Here is an 18,273-nt window from a genome sequence, read left to right as displayed (position 1 = left end):
GCTTCAATATACAATACATAAAATCAATAGTATACCTCCAACAGAATATTTTCACTACAAAACAAGTGGACAAAGTAACATTGGTGGGTGATGCAAGTGAAGTGGAGTGCCATTGAACAATGGATTACATGACAGTGGGGAACTGGCTGCAACCCTATAGTCACCCATGTTAATGCACTGGGAGTTTCAAGAAGAACAGAATTTTGTAAAGGAAGTCTACAATTTCTTTTGAGTGTTCACTGAACTCCACTGGAACACACTGACAACCTTAACTCTTTTTTAACAGTTTTCTATTTTTGAATTTTTATAAAGTTTGATTATAAAAATTGGACAAACAACTAATTTTAATGTTTATATTAGATAGAGATGTAAATAGTGTTTTAAAAAGTAAACGTTTAAACTATTAAAATTGTACTGGTTTAAACGTTTAACCGTCAGGCTCCACTGACACCCTGAACACCCGGGGTCCTCGCTGCCAGCCCCATACCCAGGACTCTGCTGCTGCTGCATGCAGACTGCTGGCGGGAGGGGCAGCCGGGATCTCAAGGGGGGAGGCGGGAGGCTGCAGCTGGGATCCCGGGGAGGGAAGGTGCCATCCAGGATCCATGGCCGGCAGCAGAGTCCTGCAGCAGAGTTTAAACGTTAACTGGAATACCTTACCAATAAGACTCATGCTTATCGGTTAACATTTTACATCCCTAACATTAGATTAATCTAAGTCTTCAACATCTGTTTCTCATTTCAGATGTGACTGCAAAAAGTTTTTTCACCACTATGGACTGTAAAAGTGTAAGAAAAAAGATACACATAAATGTAACGTATATGTGTTTGATGCTCTGGAGCATACATTGCTGGTGATTTCCTCATGTTTAAGGCATCACACTAATCACCCTTGCTATACGCTCCTCCAAGATATTATGCATAATTGCCAGGGAAGTTCAACTTTTATAACTTTGTATTCTAGAACCTTGTATTTTATGAACAATGGTTTGAGTTCTATACCAGACTTATAAAACGTGTGATGCTATATAGGTAAAGCACCAACCGTAAGTTAATGTGACATCATTGGTGTCATGCAGCCTTGCTGTAGCCGTGTTGGTCCCAGGATTTTAAAGACACGGTTGGTGAGGTAATATCTTTTATTGAACAAACTTCTGTTGGTGAGAGAGATGCTTTTGAGCTCTGCGTAAACTTTTCTCTCTTACCGACAGAAACTGGTCCAATAAAAGATATTACCTCAACTACCTGGTCACCACTGGTCTCAGTCATCCATTTAGTTTACTTAGTCTTTGTACTTGACTAGCCATCTTTACAATTCTATTTTCTGGCTTCTCACTGAGAGTTAGCTCCTCTCTATCGTAGTTGCTATAAAGTTGTGATTCAATTGCAGAGGGAGTTCCTTTATCACGAATGTACAGGAACATTTTTGCAGAGCTATTTTTCAGAATATATCTATGAATAAAAACACTAAGAAAAATATTAAATAATTTACTCTATTTTCTTGGGTTAATAATGCTGCCATAAAGCTGGCTAAAAATTAATATGCTGAAGACTTTAGACATTTTAGCACTTCTTCCCTAGAACTGAAAGCTGGTGTTTTGACTATTATTAGTTCACAACATCAGCGATACTGAAACCTCAGTGGTTCAGGAGCCAAATTAGTGATCAACATTACCCAAAAGAGCCACAGTAGTATAACTTCATTGTTTCATTTATTATATTACTACATATTCATATTGAAAAAGGATGACAGGAGAACTATTTCATCTACATACAATTCTCACAGCAAAATGACTGACCAAGTATTATTATATCAACTACAATTGGTTAATAACCTAGTAAAAGCATCCTGAATGGTTAAAATTAAATCACACAGTGTTTTAATATCATGTGCTGCAAAGAGCCGCAGGAGACACATTAAAGAGCCACTTGCCACTTGAGAGCTACAGTCTGAGTATCATGGTAGATGGTAGATAGTTTGATTATTTTGGTGGGACAAAATTACATTAACTGCATTGGAAGAACAGCCACAAAAAAGACACATTTCAGAGTGGCAGCTGTGTTAGTCTGTATCAGCAAAAAGAATGAGGAGTACTTGTGGCTCCTTAGAGACTAAAAATTTATTTGGGCATAAGCTTTCGTGGGCAAAAACCCACCCACGAAAGCTTATGCCCAAATAAATTTGTTAGTCTCTAAGGTGTCACAAGTAATCCTCGTTTTTTTTAAAAAGACACAGTACAGCTACAGTGTAGTGAAATTATATTTCTAGCAATGGTAATAACTGATTTATAAAAAAAGATAAGACTTAAGTATGTTACTGCCTAAAATGGTCATTTTTATCTTCAGCTTGCCAGCTCCAACACTGTTGTATTAATCAATGTTCTTTGCATTTTTGTAGCAAGTAATGGATTAAGATGCAAGTTAGAATGCATCTCAAGCTACTTGTGAAGCAGAGCCTATAACAAGGTCTGATACTATAATATTGCAAATTTCTTTTTTAATGGTAAATTTTGAATTAGTACATTCAGAGTTGCAATGAAATACTGTTTAAAACAAATAAAAACAATGTTAGAAGCCTGCTGGAAAGTTAACACTATTTACAGCCTTCTGGAAATAAATGCAACTGGCCAAGCTTTCTTGAGGATACTAATAAAGTCTATTTACTTCTTGTCTGTGATTTCAGTTTCATACAAGGATAGAAGTAATACAAGTGTGTTTTTTTGTTTTGTTTGTGTTTCACAATTCAGAGGGAGCATAATTAGACTTATCTCCTATTGTGCTGCTTTTGGCATTATGCCCAGATTTAATCCAGTTTTCAAAACAACATTCAATTAATGGCTTTAGTCATTAATATTTAGCCAAGTGCCCAAATATTACGTATGTTAAAACTCTATATACTGAGTGCAATGGTTATACATATTCATTTTAGTCTATGAGTTCATAACTGATAATATTAACATCTGGATTTAACTAGGATATCTGAAAACTATTTAATAAGCTCTATAACTTCCATTTGCTTTGGAGCTTTAGGATATTAAAGAGTTTTATGGTGGTGGTTTAAAACAAAGCCTTAACAAGCCCACACAAAGATTTTTACAGTTGTCAGAATCTTTATCACAGAAAAAAGAAGTTTTCAAGGTTGTACTGCATAATGAAAACCATACTTTTTTCCATTATTCTCTGGGTTACTGAAAGCTATCTTGAACTTCAGCTTATGAAGAACAGCTTAAGAACCAGTGCCAGAGTGTCTGATTCATTGTGTTCAATAGAGCATGGAACAGTTTTATTTAGAGATGCTGAGAGATGAAAGGTTCATGGTTGCCAACTGCAAATACAAATAGGCTTAACTTGGATTGTTAGTCGTTTACTAGGCATGATGCTGGTTGCTGCCTGGCACACAGCTAATGAAGCAGCAGAAACACTTGTTTCAGAAAAATAAAGATCACAGCTTTATTAAACAAACAGGACAGACACTCTACTTGGCTTTGCCAATTCTGATCAAACCAGCTGTTCTCCAAACAGCTGGAAGGCACCGCAGTCAGACTCCTTACTATGGGATAATTGCAGTCCTCATCTCTAATCTTCACCCTCACTGTGCTCACAGTTGCTTTATTTTTGCCTAAAATTGCAGCCTCATGAAGAGATGGAGGTTAGGATACGGCCAATCTGCCCAACATGTGGAAAACTTGATTGTGACGGGTTGGGTCACAGAAACCCCATTGGGACTGCCACCTGATGTGCTGAGACTACTTCTGAGCCCATTGTCTCTGCCAGTTTGGGCCTCCAGAACCCTGCCTTGTTGAGCCAGACATGCCAGTCTGCTCCAACATAGATCCAGGGTCTGAATCATGCGCCCCAAAGCTGCAGACTTAACTGAAAACAACTTAAGAAGTCCTCCTGTCTCTAGCACCCAGACACCCAGCTCCCAATGGGATCCAAACCCCAAATAAATCAGTTTTACTCTGTATAAAGCTTATACAGGGTAAACTCATAAATTGTCTGCCCTCTATAACGCTGATAGAGAGATATGCACAGCTGTTTGCTTCCCCAGGCATTACTTACTTACTCTGGGTCAATTAATAAGCAAAAGTGATTTTATTAAATATAAAAGTAGGATTTGGTTCCAAGTAATAACAGACAGAACAAAGTAAGTTACCAAGCAAAATAAAACAAAAACACACAAGTCTAAGCCTAATACATTAAGAAACTGATTACAGATAAATCTCACCCTCAGAGATGTTCCAATAAGCTTCTTTCACAGACTAGACTCCTTTCTAGTCTGGGCCCAATCCTTTCCCTGGTATAGTCCTTGTTCCAGCTCAGATAGTAGCTAAGGGATTTCTCATGACTGCAGCTTCCTCTGTTCTGTTGCACCCCCTTATATAGCTTTGGCACAAGGCGGGAATCTTTTGTCTCTCTGGGGCCCCACTCCCCCTTCTAAATGAAAAAGCACCAGGTTTAAGATGAATTCCAGTACCAGGTGACACTGTCACATGTCCTGTGAGACCCCAAGCCTTCACTCTTACTGGCCTGACTCACAGGAAGGCTTGCAAGTAAACAGAGCCATTTACAAACAATTGTCCTAGTTGATGGGAGCCATCAAGATTCCAAACCCCCATTAATGGCCCACACTTTGCATAATTACAATAGGACCTCAGAGTTATATTTCATATTTCTAGTTTCAGATACAAGAGTGATATATTTACACAAATAGGATGACCACACTCAGTAGATTATAAGCTTTGTAATGATACCTTACAAGAGACCTTTTTCATGAAGCATATTCCAGTTACATTATTATTCACATTCATTAGCATATTTTCATAAAATCATATGGAGTGCAACGTCATATTGATGTGACAGGCAGCGATTGGGACAGCCCCAGTAAAAAGGGGAAGGAGAGTACCAGAGTACTCATTGGGGGACACAACAATGGCCCCTTCCCTCCAGAGGCTTTATCCACTCATTGGCCAGTTGGGGAAGAAGGGAGCTGACTGGTCCCCTGCTCATCCTTTTCATTACTTTCAACCCCAGGCCTGGCCACGTGGAGCCTTGTTTTGCTCTATTTCAGAAGCCCTTCCCCCCTGTAACTGTAGCGTCAGAGCTGCGTCTTGCTGATACAGCAGGTCCAAACAATCAACCTGTTACAGGGTCAAGAAAGAATTTATATTCTTTTGGGAGCCAAACTGGGATAGGTATAGTAGGTTTTTTCACTTTCCTCTCAGCATCCTGGAAGCACAGTTAGGTTAAATAGGAATGGGATTTAGTAATTCATGATATTACTTGGTAGGGATATTAGTTTGTTGCAACTTGGGACCAGTTTCCAGATCATTTAAAAGGCTAAAAGAAATGGCTTCCAGAAATAAAAGACCAGGAATTTTGATGCCCCTCGTGGTTATGGGATAGGAGAAGACTTTGAGGCCTTCACAGGCAGAGATCCCCCCCCCAATATTAGTATGCTCTATCCTGTTCACGGGCAGCGGTGGCAGTATTCAGAGGAGCAAGCTGAGTTCTAGCGGAAGGCTGAGAAAGTCTGCCCTGAGTTATTGGTGATATGGTGGGAGCTCTGTAACCCCTCCTCACTGGAACCACTTCAAATGCCTGACATGTGAGATTATGGGTGCACAGGCGGGTAGCGCCTCTCCCCTGTGTTAAGTTTAATAAAGTTGCAACCTGCCACTTAAAATCCATTCCTGTGCCTGTATTTATTCTCTGCCATGTCCAGATCAAGCAGCGCTTTGCCTCATCTTCTTTGTGCGGGACAGCCACGGCTTTACCTAGCAACTGATTGTGACTAGATGTATTATGTGCTCATTGGCTTTAAAGGACCTGCCTTGAAAACACCTATTGCTAAACATTTAGGGCCAAATTATACCCTTCAGTTACACACAATCAACTGCAACTGAAACATGAAATTACAGAACTACTAACTGTGGATAGTAACCTATCTATTAAATCAGCCTCTGCGTCAGATGACTGGAGGATAGCTAACATAAAGCCTATATTTTAAAAAGATTCCAGAGGCAATCCTGGCAATTACAGACCAGTAAGCCTAACTTCAGTACCAGGCAAATTAGTTAAAACTACTGTAAAAAACAAAATGATCACAATTTGTTGGGGAATGAGTCAACACAGCTTTTATAAAGGGAAATCATGCCTCACCAATCTATGAGTGTTCTTTGAGGGTGGATCAACAAATATGTGGACAAGGGTGATCAAGTGGATATGGGGTTGGACATTCAGAAAGCCTTTGACAAGGTACCTCACCAAAGGCTCTTAAGCAAACTAAACAGTCACAGGATAAGAGGGATGGTCCTCTCATGAATCAGTAACTGGTTAAAAGATAGGAAACAAAGGTTTGGAATGAATGGGTCAGTTTTCAAAATGGAGGCAAGTAAATAGCAGTGTTCCCCAGGGAGCTGTACTGGGACCAGTGCTGTTTAATATATTCATAAAGGATCTGGAAAAAGGGATGAACCATGAGGTGTCAGACAATACTAAATTACTCACAACAGTTAAGCTCAAAGCGGACTACAAAGAATTACAAGGGTATCTCACAAAACTGGGTGGCTGGGCAACAAAATGGCAGATGAAATTCAATGTTGATATATGAAAAGTAATGCACATTGGAAAACATAACCCCAACTATATAAAAGTAAAAGCTGAGTTATCCGGCCCTGCACCAACCGGAAAACTCTGTAAACCAGCATTTCTAATCTTCATAGAAACTCCGGTTTATAATCTGGTTGGCGCGGGGCCAGCGGGCTCCCTACCTGACTCCCCATGGCTCCCTGGAAGCGGCAACATGTCCCTGCTGCTCCTAGGCAGAGAAACGGCCATGAGGGGTTCGGAGTTCGGAAGGGGGTGTGGAACTGGGAGTTGGGGTGCGGGCTCTGGGAAGGAGTTGGGATGCAGGGGGTGGCTCAGGGCAGGGGGTTGGGGCATGGGAGGGGTTTCGGGGTGCTAGATCCAGGGGGCGCTCACCTCTAGTGATTCCCCGCAAGCGGCGACCTGTCCCTGCTGTTCGTAGGAGGAGGCGCGGCTAGGCAACTCTGCGCACTGCTCCTGCCCTGCCCCAAGCACTGGCTCCACGCCCAATGGGAGCTGCAGAGGTAGCGCCTGCGGGCGGAGGCAATGCGCAGAGCCATCTAGCCACGCCTCTGCCTAGGAACAGCAGAGACAGGTCGCTATTTACAGGGAGCCACTCAAGGTGAGTGGCCCCTGAATCTGGCACCCCAAAACCCCTCCCGTGCCCCAATCCTCTGCCCCGATCCCCCTCCTGCACCCAAACTCCCTCCCTCTTAGATAACCAGAATTTTTCACTTACCAGCACCCCCCATTCCTCCTGTATATTCAAAACAACGGGGTCTGCATTAGCTATTATCTCTCATGAAAGAAATCTTGGAACGATTGTGAATAGTTCTCTGATAACATCTGCTCAATGTCTAGCGGTAATCAAAAAAGCTAACAATGTTAGGAACCGTTAAGAAAAGGATTGATAAGAAGACAGAATAGCCATAGGCAATTTAAGTGTTCTTTGTATGCTTACCATAACTAACATCAGTGCAGGTAATTACCTACTGTCACAAATGTTATATGCATAATTGATTTAACTTACTCCACAAAACTTAACTGATTTGCAAGAGACTGGAAAATCAAATTAACAGAGAAGTATTTCAGTTTGAGAATAACTGACTCGATAAAATTTTGGATATAATTTCAATTCACACCTGTCATCTCTTATTAAGATGTTTATAAAATGGTTACAAAGAAACAAAATGTACTCAGAAAACAAGTTTTGTTCAATACTGTTGATACAATATCAGGAACATTCACAAATATGACTAAATGTATTAATAAAATGACTTCATGTTGGGCTTTAAAAGTAGACTCTTATAAAAATGATAAGAGTTTGGAAGTAGAACAAAAATTTTCATAGGAATACGAGTTTCTTACACAAGTTCACTAAATCTTAGTTTCATTATCTATTTTAAGCATACAAAACTGGGATTTATTAACTTAATGAAAATAAAAACCAAAAACCTCCAGTTATGCAGACTTCCACAACTTGGCAACCAGAAAATCCAATCTTGAATCATGCCTTCCAAGTACCAAGAAAGACCCTGTAGAACAGTGGTGATCAACCAGGGATACGGGTACCCTTGGGGGTACGCAGAAGTCTTATGAGGGTACATGATCTAGATATTTGCTAGTTTTACAAAAGGTTACATAGAAAGCACTAGAAGTCATCACAAACTAAAATTTCATACTACTCTATATACTATACACTGAAGTACAATATATATATTCCAACTGATTTATAATATGGTAAAAATGAGAAAGTAAGCAATTTTTCAGTAATAGCGTGCAGTGACACTTTTGTATTTTTATGTCTGATTTTGTAACAAGTAGTTTTTAAGTGAGGTGAAACTTGGGGGTACGCAAAACAAATCAGACCCCTGAAAGGGGTTCAGTAGTCTGGAAAGGTTGAGAGCCATTGCTGTAGAGCACAGAATCTGGCATTTTGCTTCCCTCAACTCATGCATACTCAAATGCTGGCTGTCCTGCCCTACTGAATGCCATAACTTACCATTGTTTCCAGTTTTATACTGTTCCACAACCAAGATTTTACTAACTTGTTTAAAAACTAATGTTTTTGTTTACCCTTTGAGCTACTTTTGTTTGTTTGTTTGGGGTTTTGGGGTTTTTTTCTGTGCAAAACTGAACATTAAAACAAACAAAACCTAACCTTTCATCCCTAGAGACATGCTCCATGCACCAGCAGACTTCTGCAGTTGATTAAATACATTTTAAACAAATGGTGTGTTGACTATCCCTTTGACGCTGGTGTGACGAAGTGGGGGGGGTGTTCTTGGTTTTTTTCTTGTTTTTTTCAATGGTTTGCATGCAGAGGGGGTGGGACGCAGTTTCCCTGGGTGTTACTGGTTTAACGAGGGGATGGGAGAGGGAGTTTGTTGTTACAGCGGACCAGCGACGGAACTTGGGACCCCAGTCAATGGCCTGGAGAATGGATACCCAAGCAACTGGTGACCTGGTGACTGGGAGGCCCAGCTCGGGAGTCACAGCAGGTTCTGGCCAGTGGGAGGACAATGGGCTGTGAAGAGAGGACCCGGTGACCTGACCAGCCAGTTCCAGCCAGAGGGGTACAAAGGAAGGCTGAGAGGAAAGAAGGCCCAGGCAACCCTATTTACCTGGACAGAAGACAATGGACAGAGGCAGGGCTTGGGGGAGGTGATATCAGAGACCCAGCTGGAAAGCATGGGGGCTCGGGACTGGAGAGAGAGTGTGGTCAGAGCCCACCTGGATGGAGGGGAGATTTAGATGTACTGTGCTGAGTGAGGCCAGGCCTGAAGGCCCTCAAAGTTTCCTATGCTGTGTTCAGACACTCAATAAACCCTCCTGTTTTACACTGGCTGAGAGTCACTCCGGTCTAGCGAACAGCAGGGTTGCATTATTCCATCTGGGAGTGGAGGCCCCAGGGGTCCAGAGCGAGTGGACTCCCTGAGGGGGCCCACGGCGAGAGACAGGCATGCTAGGGCTCAGAGAGGTGCGGTTCCAGGAGGCGGAGGGGCTTAACCCCAGGGAGAGAGAGTGGACCCCTGAGAAAGGCTGTCGCACTGAAGGGGGTTCCCCCCAGGGACCTACGGGCCAAGAGTGGGCAGGACCTGTGAGTCCGTGACAGCTGGCTATTGGGAATATTCACTGCACTTTATTACAACTGAGGACATTCGGCAAATACAACATTCAAAACATAGACCTTTAAATCTAGAACTTAAATTTTATCAAGGAGTTTCTTTGGCTGGTAAATGTCATCTGCAGACACAGTTCAGTGATTAAGTACAATCTTGGTTCATACCCATGCCAGATAAATTTGCATAAATGCAGAACATTATACTGTAATACGGTCTAACACTACACTTCATCATTCCCCAAATAAATCTGTTAGTCTTTAAGGTGCCACCGGACTCCTTGTTGTTTTTGTGCATACAGACTAACACGGCTACCCCTGATACTTGATTGTCTGATCCTGTTCCCTATACTCTACCAATGCTTCTCTTTTTTTCTCCACATTCAAAGTAGTTCTGCGCGTCTTGTTGCCATGTACACCTAAAACACGCTTGTAGTCAACAGTGACAAAGCTCCATTTCTCTCTTCATTCAAATAACTAATGGAAAAAATCCAATCATTTCTCTTTTATTTTCCGTAACAGTTTAACACCTGAAGCATGTAATTAAGAAATTCATGACATTTTTAACTGCAATTTTTTTCCAGGTTCTTTTGGTTTGCTAAGTATCTCAAGTCCCTTGTTTTCCCAAGATTTGTTAAACTAGTGTTTTGCCAATCACACAATTTCATGCAATGCAACCACTAATCCACAAGGAAGAAAAGATATCTGGTCTTGTGCAGAAGGGATTTTAAAAAAGCATGACTATTTAGTGCTCTGGTGCTATTTTGGCAGTGAGTAACTAAATGAAGCCTGTACCAACATTTTATTTAATAATCATTGTTAATAACACTTGCACTTCTATAGCACTTTTCAACTGATGACATCAAAACACTTTACTAACATTAGGTGTGGTGAAATTTGCTTGTGTGGGTTAGATAAGTATTACACTAGTTTTAAAGAGTAAACCAAATACACAGAGATTTAACCAACATGCCAAAGTTCTCACAGCAAAGCACTGATTGAGTTCTGAATAAACTCAAGAGTCCTGAGTCACAATCCTGTGCACTAAACAAGCAACATTACCTCTTAACAGAAAGCAAATGTAAGTTACCTAGTACATAGCAATACATAGTAAAAAGACAATTTTTTGAATAAGCACTGCCAAATTTCATTTTCAATTTAAATTATTTTAAACTGTAGCTTTGGTTTTTGAGATCTACTGGAAACATACATGTTGAAGGATGATCACTAATATGAAATCTGTAACCTATAATATGAAATGGTATCAGACCAAGAAAAAGCACTTGACATAAATTATATAGGTTTCATAAGTATAAAAGGAATAAAATATAAAATATCATTCAAAAATCCTCTACAATTATTTCAAGATGCAAACATATATAAATGTAGATATACAGATTAATAGATTAAAAGGCCAGAATGAACCAATGAAATCATCTAGTCTGACCTCTTGTGTAACACAGGCCACAGGTTTCCCTGAATTAGCTCCTATCTGAACCAGAACACATCTTTTAGACAAACATCCAATCTTGATTTAAAAATACCAGTGATGGGGAATCTACCATATTGCTAGGTAAATTGTTCCAATTGTCCTGACTGTTTAAAATGTGCATGTTATTTTTAATGTGAATTTGTCTAGCTGCAACTTTCAGCCATTTAATCTTATATACATTTGTCTATTAGATGAAAAGGCCTCTATTATCAAAATTTCTAATGCCCCAGGTAGGTACTTACAGACTGTGGTTAAAGGACAACAGACAAATCAAATACTGACAACTGTTGAAAGAACCCCCAACCTACTTTAAAAATGGCTGTTATACAATCTTAAAAAATATTGCTCTAGAGAAACATAAAACTCTACCAAAAAACAACATAACCATATTGATCACAAATCTTTAAAGGGATACTATCAACTGGGAATCTAGTCAATTTCACAATGCGATTTAAAAATAGTTTCAGACAGTATACCTTCCACAGTCCCCCTAACAATATTTTGTGGTTTAACAATCCCACTTCATAATTTTAAAAATTTCTCTCCCCCTCCATGCTGCATTAAAAACTCAAGCAAACAAAAAATGGAAAATTAACTGACTGTACACAGGAAACTGTTGAAAGTGATTATACACAAAGTGCTCTCAAATGCAAAAATAGTTTTTCCCCTTTACAATCTACTTCAGTTGTAGTAAACTTAAGTGTTACATGAAAAAAACAGTACATAAAACATTTTCAGATACTGGTAAAACAGTAAATTAATGAATATCCCTTTAAGTTCTACTTGACAGGAATTACACCTTAGAGCTGTTTTGAAGACTATGTTGTGCAATAAAGGAAACTAATGAGCTCTTAAACCTAAAATAGTTCCCTATGTTAAACAAAACACAATACTTGACTTGCCTTAATACTAATATTTAAAATTGTGTCCCCCTTTTATATCTCTATTTCAACACGTTTACAATGGATTTGACATTAAAACTAAAAATTAACGATCACAAATAATTCCACAAGAACTAATGTTTAAATCTATATATGTATTTAAAAAGCACAACAAAAAAGCATTACAAATTACAAACCAAGACCCTGATCCTGCAAGCTGTTCTGAGCAAGTGGATTTGATTCAAGTGCTAGTATCCTAATTTTGTGATGTGAAAATATTTTATTGAATTACAAATTTACATAGTAAAACTCATTTCAATGCATTCAAATCTGACTCTTTGGCACCTTGACTCACAATATAACACTATGATCATTTGTCATTCCAGTTAAATCTAACCAAGAGATCAAGGCCGGAGGTGCTTTTTCCCACCCTTTTTCCATAGCTACGGTATAACATGCAATACTTCAAGTCTGACCATGCTTTGAAATCTTTCTGAATTCAAATTCTCGATCGTGTGCACAATCCCTGAGTTGGAATGTTTTTACACCTGAAACATTTAAAATGCTACACTACTACTTCTTTCTTTTATAATCAAATCATATTTAGGGGGGTTGCAGATTCCCAGTATGAAGAATAAAGAAGTTTATGGGAGGGGGGAAAAGCGGGGGGTGAGGAGAGGAACAAGAAGATTGGTGGTTGTGTTTTGGAACTTTTGCTATGACAACTGATTTCTGGCAGTTGGGCTGAGATTGTGACACTGCTTTAAGAAGAGAGAGATTTGGGTATTTGGCTAGTAGAAATTTCTCAGAAGCTGGCATTTAAAAGGAAGAATGTTGATGTTTGTGCTCTGGCACAATGAGTGAAATGTTTGACTTAAATTATCATAATACACATGCACAAATATTAATAGGAATTGTGTAGCTAAACCCTCTGGTTAGCTTAGAAAAATCTCAATCATTATCTTTAGGGTTACAGGTGTTAAATGGTGTTTTATGTTTGTGTAACTATATGCAGATCTTGCTAATTACTAAGTTTACCAACTTTGGCTTTGACCCTGTAATCAGGTCTGTGTGAAAGGTCCCAGATGTAAAACTATAAGTAGGGCCCCATCAAATTCATGGCCATGAAAAATGCGTCACGGACCTTGAAATCTGGTCTCCCCCATGAAATCTGCCAGGGATGGGCAGGGATGGAGGTGACCCAGCCAGGGCTCCTACCATTCATCCAGGCTCCAGCTGCTAGTCCTGGCAGGGCTGGGGAGGGATGGGACTTCCTCTTCTCCTGCAAGGGCCACCCCCAGAGCCGGGTCAAACCCACCTCTTAGAACCTCCCCCAGCTGCAGGAAGCTCTGCAACCCCACCCACTTCCTGCCCCATCGTTCCCCAGCCCCGGGGGGGTGGGGGTGGAGGCACTGAATAGGGAGTGGCTGTGGAGCTTCTACAAAGGTTCCGGCACCCTTGCCCCCAGCTCTGCCCCTCCCCAGCTCCGGGCCCAGTGCTCGGGGCTAAAGGGGCCTTGTGCTGGCTGGGGAAGGAGGGACCACAGCGCCCTCCTGACCACAGGGACCCACCCAAAAAGTGGTGACCCCCCCATACCATGCGACCCTCACTTCTGCACTACCCTCTGCTCTCCGGCTGCCCAACTCTGAAGGCAGTGCTTCTATCAGCAGCAATGCAGAAGTACAGGTGGCAATACCGTGAACACTCCCCCCCCCCCACCCCCAGGATAGCCTTGCGACACCCCCGCACACCCTCTTTTGGGTTGGGACCCCGATGGTTATAACACAGTGAAATTTCAGATGTAAATATCTGAAACCGTGAAACTGACTATTTTTAAAAGCCTATGACAGAAATTGACCAAAATGGACCATGAACTAGGTAGAGTCCTCACTATAAGATTGTGCTGTTATTCTGGTTAGTAATGCATGAGTCTTGATAGTTATGTGCATTTTTAAAAAATGTTTGTGAAAGTTAAAGATTTTTAATTAATTATTATTATTGTCCCTACAACTGAAAGAAGGGATAGATGTCTGAAAGTAGAAGGCTAAGAAAAGGGCAACGAAGCCGGTAGGACGTGGGCTACAGTCGTTAGAAAAAGGAGCTGGAGAAGGGGGTTGAGAATGGAGATGATATATTAGAACATAACCTCTGGAGTACTGTTTCCTCTCCCCTGAACCCAAACATTTATTTAGATAATCTAAATTACAGTTTTCAAAATAAAAATATACTCCCTTTCCAAATGTTACACTATAATAGTTTGTTACCATTCCACTGCACAAGAATCCATCTTGATTTGCTGGACTGTTTTGCAAAATAAGATATTTGATTTACTGAATGTTTAATTCAAATAAATTCTAAACATGGTCTGAACATTAATATACTAACACATCTCAAATTTTTGCAATGATTAATTTAACAGAATCCTACAAATAAGAGATGGAAAAAACCTGTAATTTTATAATTTCTAAGACACCATAGGATTGCTCCTTCAAGATTATTTTCTAGTGTTCTGTCCAATCTAATTTTAAATGGCTAATTTCTTTAACTTTCTTCAGACACGGCCCAATTCTGAACAGTAGAGCACCTCCTGCAAGGTACTGGGCATCCTCAATTCCCATACAGTTTGTTGTAAGCTGGCGTGAGAAAAACCTGCATTGACAGTATTAAGTTCTGAACATAAGCTATATCACGTACAAACATGTTATTTAGCAGTAGCCAAGTATGTGGGATCAAGCAACTTCAAAACAGAACTAGACTGAACACCAAACATTAAAACAGAACTTCATAAAGTGCCAAATGTTGCTGCTGAAGAGGTCACCAAAATAACAAGTTTTATTAATTCAAAAGTTGGGAATTTTTCCATCTGAAGAGGAAACCTATGTAATGTTAAGGAAGAGCCACAGCTCCCATTACATATGAACATAAACGAAAACACATATTGTATTTTAACAATACTTTATACATATTAATGAGAGCTGAGCAAATAATTTGTGATAATTTCGAAGTGTTTTTACTGTTTATGAAATGTCCAAGATAGTGATGAAATGTCCAAGATAGTCCAAGATCCAAATGCATAGCGATTTTCTCATATTTACTTCATTATTCAAATCCAAAGCAGACAGTGACGAGTTACAAAGAGATCTCTCAAAACTGGGTGACTGGGCAACAAAATGGCAGATGAAATTCAATGTTGATAAATGCAAAGTAATGCACATTGGAAAATATAATCCCAACTATATGTATAAAATGATGGCGTCTAAATTAGCTGTTACCACCCAAGAAAGAGATCTTGGAGTCATTGTGGATAGTTCTCTAAAAACATCCACTCAATGTGCAGCGGCAGTCAAAAAAGCAAACAGAATGTTGGAAATCATTAAGAAAGGGATAAATAATAAGACAGAAAATATCGTATTGCCTCTATATAAATCCATGGTACACCCACATCTTGAATACTGCGTGCAGATATGGTCGCCCCATCTCAAAAAAGATATATTGGAATTGGAAAAGGTTCAGAAAAGGGCAACAAAAATGATCAGGAGTATGGAAATGCTGCCATATGGGACTTTTCAGCTTGGAAAAAAGACGACTAACGGGGTATATGATAGAGGTCTATAAAATCATAACTGGTGTGGAGAAAGTAAATAAAGAAGTGTTATATACGCCTTCTCATAACACAAGAACTAGAGGTCACCAAATTAAATTAATAGGCAGCAGGTTTAAAACAAACAAAAGGAAGTTTTTCTTCACACAACACAGAGTCAACCTGTGGAACTCTTTGGCAGAGAATGTTGTGACGGCCAAGACTATAACAGGGTTCAAAAAAGAACTAGATAAATTCATTGAGGATAGGTCCATCAATGGCTATTAGCTAGGATGGGCAGCGACGATGTCCCTACTCTCTGTTTGCCAGAAGATGGGAATGGACAACAAGGAATGGATCACTTGATTACCTGTTCTGTTCATTCCCTCAGGAGCACCTGGCATTGGCCACAGTCGGAAGACAGGATACTGGGCTAGATGGACCATTGGTCTGACCCAGTAAGACCGTTCTTATAATATTGTTTATCTCCAATGTTTGGATGAGTAATTTATATAGTCAGGTTTCTCAAGCACATGAAGGAAAATTAATCAAAATTGAACATAAAAGTTGCACAAACATGGATAAGGCAAAGTTAACAAATGTATGTGTGGACATTTTTTGTAACATAATTATTTATTGTTCCTTCTGTGCATAGAATCCCAAAATCTTTCACCAATTTTAAGCTGCTTTACACCTACATACATATGTGCTGCAAATACATTATCTATTTTACATACAATGCTGATTAACCAAATCCCAGTTGCACAAAAGTCCAAGGATCTCAAAGCACATCAGAAATAATTAAGTATTTCAAAAAGCCCTGTGAAACAGGTAGCTATTATTAACCCATTCATAAGAAAGTAAATTTAGAGGAACAGTTATGTGACTTGGTCATCAGGACCAGATCTCCTGACTCCAAGTCCTATGCTTTAAACAAGACAAACCTCTCTCTTCCATTCATACATTTTAAGGCCAAATGGGATCAATGTGATGACCTAGTCTAATTTATTGTGTAACAAAGATCATACTTTTCATCCAACGATTCCTGAATCTAGTTCAACAACTTGTGATAAAACTAGAACATAAAGGGCTGTTCTATATGGGGAAATTTCCAGGCACAACTTTTTACTGATATCATTACACAGCTAATGCACTATGCAGAATCATTTATTCAGAGTAAGAGTGCCACATCTGAAGACCACATAAACTAAAGCAGAAAAAAAGCACTCTTATTCCAGACAGTGTTGGTGTGTGGTGGGTGGGTGTTATATTGTGCAACTATAGCACTATAGTTATACATATACAATTATGCCACTCAATTTCCCTGTGTAGACAAGCCCTGTTTATTTGACAGAAATAAGGCACCATTTATAGACTCCAAAAAATGTATTTTTGTTCAAAATCTAAGCTAGAGCCGCCTCACCGCTCCTGCTCACCTGGCGCTGGCTTCCCAAAGGCCAAGCACCCCCAGCCCAGAACACAGTGAAATGGGTTCTATTTTCAGAGGGTCTGCTGCATTTACACAAGAAACAGACTCATTTCAGCACCACCATCCTGACCCTTGTCCATGGCTGGGGTGCACAGCTTGCTGCCCCCCACACCATTGGCCTCCACAGCCTAGGGTGACCAGATGTCCCAATTTTATAGGGACAGTCCCGATTTTTGGGTCTTTTTCTTATATAGACTCCTATTACCCCCCCACCCCTGTCCCAATGTTTCACATTTGCGTCTGGTCACCCTGTCGCATGACCTTCCACTAGACTGGTGGGAGACAGCAGCTGCTTCAGTAGGGGCCCGGCAGCTCCCTCGCTGCCACTCACAGCCCTCTGCCTCAGCCGGTCCCAACCTAGAGACACATTGCCCAGCTTTACCCTGACCCTGGGGCGGAGCACACCGCCCAGCGACCGCTATCATCTCTTAGTAAACGGACGGGGGGAGGGGAATAAATAATCCCCCCGCCCTCAGCTGCCGCACAGCCGGTCACGTGATATATCCTCCCCCGCGGACCCCACATGGAAGCACCCAGCAGCAGCTGCCCGTCCGCCCCTCACTCACCCTCTCGCGCCGCCGTCGCGGACATGTCCTCTCGCGAGCTTTGCGGCCGAGACCTCTCTCTCGGATGCGGGTTGCGTGCCCAGACCGTTGGTCTACGGGTAGAAGGGGTGGGGGAGTGTGTGCGCGCGCGCGCTCCAGGCTCCAGCCGCCTCGCACATGTGGGAAGCGGAGGAGAGGGGAGAGCAGGCTTCTCCATCCGGGTCCTTCTTTTCACTCTTGCCTTCCCCCCGCCCCTTCTCCTCAGACGGCAGCCTGCGGCTTGCAGAAGCAGCCGGTTTGGAGAGAGGGGGCGGTTGGGAGCTGCGTCTCATGCTCTCTGTAGCTTTCCGCCGCCCATCACACTTGGCTACTCAGGCACCTCAGCGGTGCAGGGGGACCCCATTGTTCTTTTACACTCGCCGCCGCTTTCCGAGCGAGGGTGTGTCATACAGGGCATGGCCTTTCCATCTCCCTGCTACTGTGGGTGCAGGGGACAGATTTGTCCCTAGCCAGCCACCCCTCCCTACACCAGGGTCAGTACTCACCTTAAACCGGGCCCAGACCCAGAGACCTTTCC

At 41.1% G+C, this 18,273-nt stretch overlaps 1 protein-coding gene across 1 annotated transcript in view; it reads right to left on the bottom strand.

The window, feature by feature from the left end:
- Nucleotides 1-17,816, bottom strand: part of MRTFB (myocardin related transcription factor B) — a 177,510-nt gene extending 159,694 nt beyond the window's left edge. Inside the window, exon 1 of the mRNA XM_034782919.1 lies at nucleotides 17,718-17,816. The gene's annotated coding sequence lies outside the window, so the exon portion shown is untranslated. The remainder of the gene's footprint in view (nucleotides 1-17,717) is intronic.
- Between the last annotated feature and the right edge of the window lie 457 nt (nucleotides 17,817-18,273).

Source organism: Trachemys scripta, chromosome 10 (assembly GCF_013100865.1).
Source record: "Trachemys scripta elegans isolate TJP31775 chromosome 10, CAS_Tse_1.0, whole genome shotgun sequence".
Lineage (NCBI taxonomy): Eukaryota > Metazoa > Chordata > Testudines > Emydidae > Trachemys > Trachemys scripta.
Note: the sequence above shows the minus strand (reverse complement) of the source record. Positions and strands in the feature narration are given on the sequence as shown.